General features: G+C 30.5%; 1 protein-coding gene and 1 long non-coding RNA gene across 2 annotated transcripts in view; one reads left to right on the forward strand and one right to left on the reverse strand.

The window, feature by feature from the left end:
• Nucleotides 1–14,215, forward strand: part of LOC143190373 (tachykinin-like peptides receptor 86C) — a 209,139-nt gene that overhangs the window by 124,219 nt on the left and 70,705 nt on the right. The gene's annotated exons all lie outside the window — the stretch shown is intronic.
• Nucleotides 9,274–9,913, reverse strand: LOC143190374 (uncharacterized). Its single transcript, XR_013004219.1, has 3 exons — nucleotides 9,787–9,913; nucleotides 9,481–9,727; nucleotides 9,274–9,368 (listed from the first exon to the last, which is right to left on the reverse strand). It is a non-coding gene; the product is annotated as an uncharacterized LOC143190374 (long non-coding RNA).

Here is a 14,215-nt window from a genome sequence, read left to right on the forward strand (position 1 = left end):
TTAGAATCGATCCAGTATTTTTGGTTCATTCATTACTGCCCTTGGCCTGCACGCATTAAATTTGGAGTAAAACAATTCCTCTTCCCCTATACTTACTATGAAGATTTCCTGATATCTTTGGAATATCTAAATTCATACAATTTTTATTACATTACACATTTTTAAACGCAAATTTTAAATTTGTAATATCTCCGAAAATATTTGTTTAATTTACATGCTGTAAGGAACCATATTGATCTATATTAATTGCACACTGTATTTAAGGTACTTAATTCGATAAGGATTAATGCCGTATTGCTTAAAATAGCTTCGTAAATAAGCCATTTTCTCACGTAAAAAGTAAACAATAAAAATGGTTAATGTGGGTTATCCCTAAAAGATAAACATATACCATCGCGGACTTTTTTGTAGACCTTTTTATGGTGTACAATACTGTAGTACATTAATTTGATCTAACTGGTAGGGTTAAGCAGCGTTTTTGCTAATTGCTAAATAAGCCTAAAAAAATAGGTTAATTTACGACATCACGTTAGAAACCTCTAAAATTAGCAATGTTGCCTTAGTATATTATGCATGTATTATACATATAAACCTTCCTCTTGAATCACTCTATCTATTGAAAAAAACCGCATCAAAACATCCGTTGCGTAGTTTTAAAGATTTAAGCGCACATAGGGATATAGGGACAGAAAAGGCGACTTTGTTTTATACTATGTAGTGATACTCAAAATTAATTAGTTTCCGCAGCAGTGTTCTATGACAGCATACTATGACACCGCAAAAGTAATGCTGAAGAGATGTTCAGCTATTATCACGGCTCTGCTTAAAGAAAAATTCTAGCCCCAGGGGCGTCACTCCCAGAACCCAAATCTAGGAACCTAAGCCCGCTAAGGGAGCATTAACAGCTACCCACAAAGAGGCAGACATGATTAGAACTAAAAATATGGTGAGAAAAAACATAATTCTTTAATATTTTAAATTGCTGAAAACAATTTTGTTGTGCCTATGTACTGAAACGTTACTTGTAACGGTCTAAACGCAGTAAATAATACTTCGTAAAACCTTCCCCTTAAAAAAAATTAAGTAATGTATATCATAAGAAAAAAACTATTTTATCTTTGCGTAGATTAATTTATTAATTAATTAAATAGCAAACAAATAACAATGTTTACATAAGTATGAAAAATTGACAAAACCACTAAAACATAAATGTATAAAAAATTACTTCTAATTAACCATACGTACGTTTATACAAACATAATGTACAATAACGTCATTACCTCCGCTCAAGAAATGTCCCAGTTTATTAAATATTATATATACCAGTACAGAAAAGGTTATAATTGAAGACCCTCGTAAAATTACGACAAAATATTTGGATTATTATTTCATGATTTGTTCTGTTAAACAACTTAAATGGGTTTGTTTTATTAGGATTACCTTCAATAAACATTAAGTCAATATTTAACAGAACTTATTTAAAATAAAACTGTTTTACTTAATATGTTATAAAAGATTATATAATATATATATATATATATATATATATATATATATAAATATATATATATATATATAAATATTTATAATCTTGTTCCATTATTGCAAAAACTCGGCTTGTCCGCGGATTTTACAAAATTACAATATTTAAAAAAAGTCGGTGATCGATTCTTGTTTTTGGAAGGGAAATCGCGCAGCGAAATCAAATATCGCATGGATACTATATACGGTGACTCTTCTCCCTTGATGGCGTTGAAATCGGCTTTCAAGGAAGATAACGTGACAAAAATCCACGATCTCGTATTGGCAAATCGCCGATTGAAGGTGCGCGTGCTGAGACAGTTAGGCATCTTAAAAGACCGCGTGGGTTGTATCCTGCATGGAATTTTGAGCATGAGAAAGCTGTCGATGACATGGGTACCGCGATTGCTTACTCCAAACAACAAGGGCAACCAGACCACTTCAGAGCAATGTTTGATGCTGTTTAAGCGCAGTCTCCGATGTGTTTATGCGTAGTATCGTAACCGTCGACGAAACATAGATCCGCTGGTCGTCACCAGAGACGAAGGATACTTCACCCGGCCAACGTGCTTCGAACAACTATACTGTCCTATTGGCCGGAAAGGTGATGGCCACCGTTTTCTGGGATTGCCAAGGTGTGATACACATCGACTACCTGCAGAAGGGCAAAACGATAGCAGAGCTCTACTATATCGAACTATTATGCCGATTCGACGCTGAACTACAGAAAAAAACGATCTCGTTTGCCTAAGAAAAAAGTGCTCTTCCACCACTACTAAATTAGTCGAATTGGGCTATGAACTGCCACCTCATCCGTATTCTCCAGATTTGGCCTCGTCCGACTTCTTTTTGTTTCCGCACTTGAAAAAATCACTCCGAAGGAAGAACTTTGAGTCGAATAAGGAGGTCATCGCCACCTCTGAGGCCCACTTTGCAGACCTTGAGAAAACGTATTTTTCAGACGGGTTAAAGAAGTTTGAGCATGGCTGGGTCAATTCTATCGAACTAAAAGAAGACTATATTGAGAAATAAATCGCCATTTTTCCAAAATTTTCGTTTTTTTTATAGGCTAAATACTTATCGGATCACCCTCTTACATACAGTCAAAAGACCAGTCTGAATTTTCCATTGAATAACAAAGTACGACGATTTGGTGTATTTACCCGCGATTCGGTAGAAATCCTGCTCACCTTTTTATTCCAAAATTATATGGATTATTAAGAATTTCTATTAATCATATTTCTAATACAAGATCTTTTTTCGGTGCCTCAATGCCTCTTCCAGTAGTGTATCCTTTTACGCACAATTTTTGTAGACCGTGTACTAATAAAGACAAATATAACATATATTTTGATGTTATATCAATATTTGGTACACCAAGATACATATAAAACCGACAAAATATTACTTACTAATATATACTAAGTAAAATAATAAAAACACTTTTTCATGTTTTTTATTGTTTGTCGTAAAAACCTAACGTATCCCGTCATATCGCCGAAAACAATTTATTTTGTTCAGACAAAAAAATCTTGTATAGTTTTTTCTTCATTATATTTATAACATACAGACATTTTCATCACAAACGTACTGCGAGTCAGGCAAAAGAAAGTTTTCGTTTCAGTAAAAAAAAAACGGTAGGATTGTGGATTAATATTGTATGAAATTGTAGCTATATTTAGATCAAAGTGAAAATATCAAAAATATCGACCGCCTTTATCTTATTTTGTCAATTTATATCAAACATGTGCATAAGAACTTTTTGTATTTTACATAAGGAATCAAGAGGTTTGTCAAAATTCAGAAACAGGAAAAACGAACAACATTTCATAAATACTAAATAATTACTTCAGAGTAATTTAATTTAAAATGTTACCAAAATATATACTGAAGACAGATAAACTGTATATTTTGAAGCAAAATACAAAATATTAAATGTGTATACATCTGCATCAGGGAAGTAACAATTAGATTCTAATTTTCGATATATTTCAGAACAAAATATTGTTACATAATCATAATGTAAAGACAAAAAAACTAAGCTCAAATTCGGCATGACCAATACAACAGAATAGTTGAAAATTAGGCAACTCAAATGTATGCCATCGTGAGAAACCGCCGAGGATATTTAAAATTGTATACATAGACCTTTCAAATAAAAGAATTGAAACCTCTTGACAACTTGTTTAAAACACACCATTATTTCAAACAATTTATAATAATATTTTAAAATATATATTAAAATTAAAACCATGAATCTTATTAATTTGTATTGCACTCTGATTTCACAAAATATAATTATTATTTGAAATCGACATACGTCGAGAGAGCAATTTCAACTTTTGTATAAATTTTAAAGTACTGCATTAAACATTTGAAACTCTATATCATACTTCATCGGGGTAAATTTATGGTAGCAACTAAAACAAATTATTAGAGATTTTTATTCGGGGCTGACACAAATTGCTATTACCAAGCAATAAAATTTGAGCAATCTTAATTACAAAGAAATAAAATTATTTGAACATCGATAACATTCAACTGTAATAGAAAAACTTTTAAAAAAGTAACAGTTAATAACTCTAAAGATTACCGAATAATAATATAGAACAATCGTCGCTTGAGAGCTGTAAGAATGGTATTATTTAAATCAAGTGCCCTATATTTACTAAAACAAATCATAAAATGTACCAATGGCAAACCTACTGAAATATTTTATCATGATAATTTGAAGATACAGATGCAAATGTATTTAATAGAGCTGCCAAAATATTCATTTTACATTACAGTTAGAAACTACAACATAAAAAAGGTTTAAATTATATAAATATAATGATAGATGTTTAATTTTATTAAAAAATCTTCTTAAATGTAATAAGATCAGTAAGATCTTGTTACTGAGAATAAATTACCGTTGTTCAAACTATACCAGCTGGTTCGCGCCTTATAAGATTTAATCACATTTATCTTATCTTCAAAATAGCTTTCTGCGTTGGAATGAAAATACACGACGATACATATTACCATCGATACATATTAGAATGTCTAAGTATAACACAAAATTATCAAAATAGTATATAATGATACAATGTATAAGACCCATACAAACTGTCCAATGTGACCAAAATAATTACCTCACGCTTAGATTTGTAGCGTTTTAGAGCGCATTTAAGATTACACTATTTCAAACGTTTATGTTTCTTTAAAACCCATTTTTACCAGAAATATATTTCCAGAATTATCTTTCCATTCCAGCTAAAGTAAGGATGTAGAATTGTAAGTAGTTTTTCAAAATAGTCATCTAGCCTATTCTAAACATCACCTTCCTTGGCTTCAACGAAGAAGTTGCCTTTATAAGGCTTCTTCAAGCTTCATAACATATAACGATTTATTACAAAAATAGTTCGATTTCATTTTATTTTAGGATTCACAACAATGTAAACTCGGTTATTAGAATTTTCAGTGTAAATTCATCTTCTTTTGGTATCCAGTCTTACGTAAAACGTTCAAAAATAGTTTTATGGTTGATTACATTATTGAGTAACTATTAATTAAGGGATATGCGACAATAATGCTTTCTAGTAGGAAAAACCGAAATTACTTTTCCCCCAACCATATATGTATACAATAGCAAAATCCGTGTTAAATAAATACCAAGGAAAAACATTATCAATACATAAAATAAAATGAACGAGCCAATTCAATTTGCCTTAATACGACCTACGTTTCAATCCCGAATAAATATTTGTCGGATATTTCAATGCACCCTCCGAGGATTAGGATCCAGCTTATTGACATCCGGAGCAATCCTAAGCGAAAGTGAATTAAAATTTTTATATCGGATTTTATAATCGACGCATGAAAATATAGACAGTTTCGTTCCAATAATCGTTTAAGTCGAATTTTGTATCTGATTAACTTTTAGTGTTCTATAACTAATTATCTACATATTCATATGGTTTCAGAAGTTATAAAGTGAAACTGATGAGGTTCCTGCATTTTATGTATAAACTATGCTAACATATTGTTTACGGTCTTAATACTCTATTAGAATCAACAAAATGATCATGTTTTGGGCATCTTTGACATTATCGACATCTTGTTTTCGTACAAAAACGTTACCCTGCTGTTATATAAAAAATATCAAGTGCCGAGATGGAAATACCGAGTGTAACAGAGTCGAAAAAGTTAATACTCCCAAAACTGTCGAACTAGTAGTTTCTCAAAAATGTAGTCGATTGAAAATAGTAATTACTTGCAATCTTCAACTATTTTTCCATTCGTCAGAAGGTGATGTATGAATTCCTTGCAGTATCAATTTTGAGAGAGAAATTGAAGGAAATATTTTTTTGATTTTCTGTGGTGTACAGATCAAGTCTTTTTAAATTAACAAGTAGTAGTGTGAAAAAAGAAATGGAATAATAATCCCAAATATGTTTCATCATATTTTAATATTTGGGAAGTAACAATGACATAATACTTTTATTATATTGGTTTATTTCTATTTCATTCGAACATGTGCTTACAAATGTTTTTTAACTGTGTCTAACTAAGTGAGACGGAGATGTACGTATTCATTCTCTCTCTATTCCTATTATGTTCAAAATAACAGTTCCACTTTGAATGATGTAAGATTATTTTTATTTAATATTTGATTTGATTGTAAAAAGGAACGGAGTAATGACCCACAAATATTTGTATCCTATTTTCTCAATCAAACTTTATCAACTATTTAACCATCGCACCCTATTTAAATAAAATAATGGTATTATCAAGAATATTTTAAATAATTTTAATTTAATTCCAATTAAAAAAGTTTTAACATGCAAAACGCTTTGGCAAACAGAAACAACAACGAAAATCTAGAGAGCCGGGTTGGTTGGCGCATCTACTGTTGCGATAGTCGCGGGTTCGAATCCTGCTAGGGCATGGTCGTAAATTTATGTTTGTGATTGTTTAATATTTGTGATTGTCCTAGACAAGAGTGTAAAATCCGACAAGGAAAATGATCCCAGTCACACTAGTAACCAGGCTGGGTAAGACCGGATGTCTTATGGGTAAGACCGGATGTCTAAAGACATTGGTAAAAAGGAGACTTTAATACATTTTTGAAAAAATTTAGAATATTAGAATATGGAAAAAGTCAATCAAAAAACTAATATTTTCCAGTAAAACACAAATACAAAATTACTTTACTAATTATCAATATAATGTTGCTCATTTTACCCTATTGCACTAATAAATAATATTCCTAAATGCTGCTATATTAATTTACAATATAAGCATAAAATCTGCATATTATTATAACATTAGAAGTTAAAAACTAGTCGAATGAACTAAAACTAGTTACGACTTAAATTAGTCGGCCGGAAAATAGAGACTGAATCAGTCATTAGTAAAAAAATCTATACTAATAAATATGAAAATTCTAAACGAAAAATGTAAATATATTGCAACTTTTCGGAGTAACTAAACAGATAGTCGTCAAAATTAGTATTTTTCAGTGTAATTCCCTGTTAAGCTTAAGTAATGGCTTAGATTATTCTGACTTTAAAGGGCATTCGTTACTGTCTTTTGCTAATATACCTGCGACTTTTAACAGATTAAACAAACATGCCCAAAACTACCATCGCTACCTCAGACTGCTAACTGCTAAGGCCCGCCCTTCTTGAAGAAAAATAACATTAAAAAAAACAAATATATATATATATATATATATATATATATATATATATATAAGGTCCTTACTAAAATATAGGAAGCGGTCGGATATGAAGAGCGACTCCCCCATCAAACTTGAAAGAGATAATGCCGTCAATCGAGCGACAAAGGGGACGACATATTTATATATTTTTTGAAACGATCTCAACTGATGGAGTATTGTGAAACCCAATAGGTTTTCATGGAAAACGCAACCAAGCTTACGCAGAGCACCTTTCCCCTTTTCATATTCTTTTTTATATTATGCCAGCTATAAAAAATAAAACAATTTCAGTATAAAATTTATATTATATTTAACATCAAATACACTTAATCATAATAAGAGTACTAATCAACTCATTTCATTACATTTTTTATTAGTACAAACATCTTATTGCTATTCATATTTCATACCAAATATGTGCATTTATTTATCTCAATATAAACTGAATTTTCAGATTATTTAACGAATGTCTTATAGTTATAGATATTTAGATCTTATAGTTATGATAGTTAGCTCTACATACTTCAATCTAGCTTCAAAACATAGATAACACTAATAGAATGTTATTTCCTATAATCTATTTTGTATGATACAATTAATTAATAGTTAACAAACAAAGTTGAAACAAAATAAATAACAGTTATCAACGACAATGAGATAATCAAGACTTTATATATAGATACTCAACTCAAAAAAAAATTAAGTAAAACCATGAAATCTTACCCTGATATAATAAGGCAAATGGTATAAATAAAAATATAGTATAGGAAAACAATATATTCTAGTATAACAGATAATTCAACTGCTCTAAATTTACTTAATCATTAAAAAAATTAATTATTTCCCAAATGTTTAAATAATTTCCTATACCTTGGTGAATGAATATTTCTGCATTAACATATTATACAGTTAAAACAACTACTATAATTCACAACTGCATTCATTCTATGTAGTGACATATAAAACATACTTATATTATTTTGTTAAATATATTTCATATTGAAGGCCCTTCAATATAAAATATATTTAAAACCCAATTCTACATAAAAATCGTTTTTTAAAAATGCAGTAATGAACATTATACTTAGAACTAAATGCATAAAACATCATTAAAGGGTTATAATAAGGCCATTACAAAAATTAATCAAGAATCGTAAATTGTGCTAATTTTTAACAAAATTTACTCATTAAACAATGGAACATATCTAAACCTTATTAGGAATCCAGAGATGTTGGCACAAATGACTCTGTGGTTGTGATGAAAATATCTTTATCACAAAAGTACAGATGATTATTTATATGCTAATTTTTAAAAATATTCAGATATTTACCTATTAAAATAAAAATCAATATATTAATTTTATAATATTCAAGTCAATTGTGGTCTTCAGGCCCCACTTCCATGCTGCTGTTATCAGTAATTTCTCAATTCTAGATAAGAATACAGATTACTTGTTATAAAATTATATGAAATATTTACCATGTAAAAACTAACAAACAATATAATGAAATTTCTTGAAAATATCAGTCGAACAATGATCAAAGTCGAGTTATTGTTTCCTTCTAAACATAAAACAAAAATTTTATTAGTCAAACACCGACATTCAGCACAACACTTGATTGGTTACTTATTGAAAGGTATATTCCATCAATTATCCAATTCTGTTTAACGTGAAAAAATTGCTCAAATTGTTCATAAAAATTATAATATAACATAAAAATATAGACATTTTACTTACATGAATAAATGTTTTTGGTTCTTTCACCATTACACTCACACTAACCAACTTAAAAGTCTATCGCGATTTATATATGAAAATATATGAATGACTATCTATGACCTTTAGATCATTGAAAATGATGTTATTGTTGATTGATTAAATTGTTTTGCTATTGTTCATTATTTTAATAAAATGTACCTTATGCTTTTATATTGTTATTAACGTTATTTATATAACTTCCTTCCAGTAAAATTAATCAAAAAATCAGATATACTTCCCCAGCTCCTAAAAAAGAGCTCAACATTTTGCATAAAACATTAGAATAAAACCTGCATGTTTCTCACAGTTGCTCTCACTATTTACACCACCAAATTATACCCCAGAACAAGCGCTTAGCAGAACTTAAGACTACATGCACTTACCTGAAACAATAGAAAAAATACCATAGTAACTAATATACACCAAAGTAAAGTAATGTGTCTATTTTAGTAAAATTACTTTTAGATGTTGTATAATTTAGAAACAAAAAATTACCTGGAAGCATCTTGAAGTCAGATGGTCCTATTGGTCCCCAAGAAGTCGAATCATTCCAAACCAGTGCTAATTACAGACTTCCTTGACCGTTACTCTAAGGAACAAATGCTCCATAGAACCAGCTTGGAAGTTTGAAATTAAATGATTTACTACGGACATAGCAGATGGTAAATATGACTACTATTCCTCGTAAACCACCAGTAAACTGGTCTGAATCATCGACGCGACTTGATTGTGTAGTTTGCATCTGTAACAAATAAAATATGTCAGAATTATATAGGAAATATACATGGAACAGAAATTTACCTTGTTACCCATCACCACTTTTGTACGCTAGTTTCAGTTCTGCACTAATATCAACGGAACGACAAATGCTCGAGAAATCACACACTATTTTTCGTGGAATGGCGCCAAAGCAAGTCAGGCCGATCGACGTCATATTGTACCACTGAAATCACACGCGCACAGTGGAATTAAAAATGGTTTTTATACCCGGTACCTAAAAGTAGAAAAGATTTTTTGAAATGGCACATATTTGATTATCTACTTTACACAAGACAGAGAATAAACATTTTACATCAAATATATTTCCAACTAACTACCATTCAGTCAATTTTGGGTTTAAGTTGATAATTTTTTACTTACTAGTTACCGAGGACATCAAAACAGTATAATGTAATTTGAAAAATTAGCATATGGTAAAAGTTAGTACATTTTCAGAAAAATTAATTTCTACAGTATTAAGAACGCCTCGCCACCTCTAATAAAACCACTCGTACAACTGAAAAATTAAGATGGACGAAGTACTGGCCAACTTCGAAAACTGGATGCGCGGTTGTCAATAATCCGCGAACTATAATGGATTTTAAATTTAATACTCACTTAATATTTCATATTCATGCTTGATAATTGATTATTGATCTAACAAGCAATACTTCTTTAGTTATGTAGCATTTCATTTGATTTATTAACAGTTTATATTTAATTTGTTATTTTTTATTAGCAAATTATAGATATGCATAATTAATAACATAAAATGCACAATGGCAACAGGTTGCGCAAATCATAGGGCAGGAAAGTCAAGGCACACCTGTTTTATATCAACAGATAACTATGAGTTTTTTTTCTATTTTTTTTTTCAAGCTGCGTTAAGAAATTTTAACGTTTTAGCCATAGGATTTTGAATACATTTAAGAAATTTTATTCAAGGGCATGGAAATAATTTTATGTGATAAATTAAAAAAGATAGTAACACTAATATTTAATATGAATTTTAGGTTTATTATATCTTTCACAGCAGGGTTTATATTTAACTTTAAGATCATAATAATGTACAGACATCTTGGAAAGCCACCAAGATCAGAAAAGGCAAACATCACAGGGACTGTGATGTGAACTGAGTATTATGTTGAATTACATGGTTCAATAGGGTTAATTAATAAGTAGTCCTGAAGGATATCAGTAATTAACAAAATTAATATCAATTTGTTCTTTGGTATTCACTATTTGACTTATGATCAGTTAACTTAAGTTACTAATAATACACTTACTTGGAAGAAAAATCTTTAATGTTCAACACATAATATAGTCCAAATCAAACCAACAAATATGATAAAAACAGCTCATATAACTAACATCCCGATTCAAGTGGTTTCAACTTATTAATAATCAGCATTTGGCTTTACATTGTTCTTGATATACTTTGTGCAAGTTATATGTCTTTTAATAAAAGTTTTAGTTTTACTTTTATGATGAGTCATCAACGATTATGGGTCATCAACGATATATGTTTACATATTTATTGATTTGGATATATTACAGATATTTTAAAAATGTATATTAACTAATTTTAAGACTATTCAGGGTATCAACAGTTGCATAATATTAATATTATGCAGCTTAAATCAACAAATATTGTTTATTATGTTATGAAAAATGTTTGTTTTCATGTTAACATTAATTTTTTGAATAAAAATATATTTTGTACAAAAAAGCAATTTTAGAAAATGTATCCTTACTTAATTGCCAGCAGCAATAATTGGGGTCAATAATGGCATTCATCAATAATACCCAGACAATTTTTATATCAAATTTTATTATTAATCAGTCTTACCATATCAGTACGTCCAATATTTGGATCAATTTTTAGGTGATAAAAACTAAAAATAAACATTTTTAAAAGTTATTTGGTAAAATCTAATCAAACTCATCACAGTTGAGAAATGCATAATGATGACCACTCTCTACACATTCTACGTAAGACTGTAGTCCACATTTTCCTTGGCATCACCCACTTTTGACCAGATCTACTCTTACTGTACTTTCGAACACAAACGAGACAAAAAAATGTCTCTTCATATTTGGCTAATGGCCTCCTTCTCAGACGTATGTGGGTAAATAATTGATTTTTTTGGTTTGGGAATAGTTCTTGGGGAATATCTCCTCTGGTAAAAAAAAATCAATCAAGATAGTCTCATTTATTTAGGTTCCGTTAACAATTATACAATGTACATTACATTCACAGTAATTAAAGTATAAATGGTACAGTTTATGAAAATATAAATTATCTAAAGTAAAATTAAAAGTATAAGTGTAAGGTATAAACTAAAGATATACTTGAATATAAAGTTAGATGTATAAGATAAGAGATTTTTATATATAAATTATATGATGACAAGTAAAAGCATATAAATGTGTACAGATGTATAGATACATGAATGTTATAGTTTAAAAGTCGTGCAACCTATGATACATGCATGCTATTATACATTTGTATATGAACTAATAAAGATATGTAAACTGTCGAGTGGAGTATATACGATACAAGCAGTACGTGCATATTATATTTATATTGTGGATATTGGACAATATTATTATATAAACCAATAATCATATTGCGATCAAGAAGTATATCAGCTTATAATGTTCTTTAGCTGAAGACACTGGTCCATCGTCTCTGCTAAATTGAATAGTCTTCTCTGCGAGTTATATCTTCGATATTCAGTTAGTATCTGTTTGACTGTTAGTGATGAACATTCGACACACAATGGTGGACTTCCTCCCTTAATGACGAATTCATGGGTCAGTTAGCGATGGCCAATTAAAAGACGCGAGAATTTGCTTAAATTGCGCGTGCTGATGTTGGCGATTTTAAGACCCTGATAGAACTCTTTTTTCATTTCCCAAAACTTACCGTTTTCTGTCAGGTCCCATCCGAGTTGACCTAAAGCCAATAGATAGAGTAAAGTAGAGTGGTGTTTTATGTATCTACTCCAGAAGAGGAAATTCTCCGTCAGTGATCTTTTCCTTTTAGTAGCCGAGTAGCTGTTCTTTCTATTTCTATGATTCCAGAGTATGAAGGGAGCCATAAAAAATTGATGGGTTTTCCACTTATTTCCAATTCAGAAATTCATGTACGTATTCCTATTGGATGAAAGGGTTGATATGGTTGAAGGCCCTTTGAAGAGATCATTGAATCAGAGGAGATCATTACTTGCTTATCTTGAACATTTATACTTAATTCAGGGCTTTATATATATATAAATATGCCCGATGAGACGGCGTTGTGAAGTATCCTTCTGATAGCACTGATGTAAATGCTTCCCCTACGTAGCATTGCTTTTGAAGCAGTCGGAGAATACGGAACGGTGTTCAGGATATTTTTCGGTTTTAATATTATTGAAAAGGGTGCAGATATTGCTAGAGCAGAAATTATCCTTTGGTAGACTCCTAATGGAGAAATCGACATTACTTGTGATAATTGCCATAGAGGTAATCCATCTTCGGAGGTGTATGTTGATGGAAAACTAGCAATAAGCGATTGCAAATTGTATGAAATCTATTATACAAGCTTTTGCGTTGATCTCTAGAGAAGTTTGAATTTGATGCTTGGGGGGAAGAAGAGTCTATAATGAGACAGCCTTGGTTTAAATCTTTTAATATTTTATTAAAAACAGTTCACGTCTAGTTTCAAGGGAACGGATTTCAGAACAAGCTGTCCATTGGGCTGGCGTGGAAGGCTCTCGGGGTGATTATAAGAGCTGAGTTGTGGATTGGGTTTAATTTATTTATGTAAGAGGGGGCAGCGGAGATGATGCACTGGCAGCTATACTCCAGTTTACTTAGCGTTAAGGCTTAGATTTAGATTATGAGGCTAAACATTAGATTAAAATCTAATTAATTTAAAATATTAGGTTCAAGAAATACAACAGAGTTTAACACATTTATTATGCTAAAGCTTGTTGCTCATGACAGACTTTTTGCTTGTTGCTTGTGTGTTAACACTCAGACAGTTCCAGATGTCTAGTCATAAATGGACGAAACCACTGTTTGCCTCCCATCTCATTTTCAACCTAGGTATCCAACCTCACATCTTTTGAGTAAAATCCGAAGTATATGTCAGCACAACGTGTTAGATATTTCGAAAGTTCATTCTCTTCATCCCTAGTAAGAAGTTTGTTATGGGTGACATACCCATTCTGATACCTTCAATATTTCTACCTTCGTTGGCCTTATCGCTTTTTATTATGTCTCGACGCAAGGACATGCCTTTCGCACCATAAGATATTCATCAATAAGGTGTTCATCAATATATATACACCATTTTTCGTTGTTTCAAGAGCATGCGTTCTTTTAGTCTTCGTCACACGTTTTCTAAAAGGTATCTAAAGGCACAGAACAAACCGTTGTAAAAATATATTTCAATAGAACAATATTAAATAATAATCTTAAATAA

The sequence above is a fragment of the Rhynchophorus ferrugineus genome, unplaced genomic scaffold (assembly GCF_030347505.1).
Source record: "Rhynchophorus ferrugineus isolate W39M unplaced genomic scaffold, kcgeb_rfMv2 rfM2, whole genome shotgun sequence".
NCBI lineage: Eukaryota > Metazoa > Arthropoda > Insecta > Coleoptera > Curculionidae > Rhynchophorus > Rhynchophorus ferrugineus.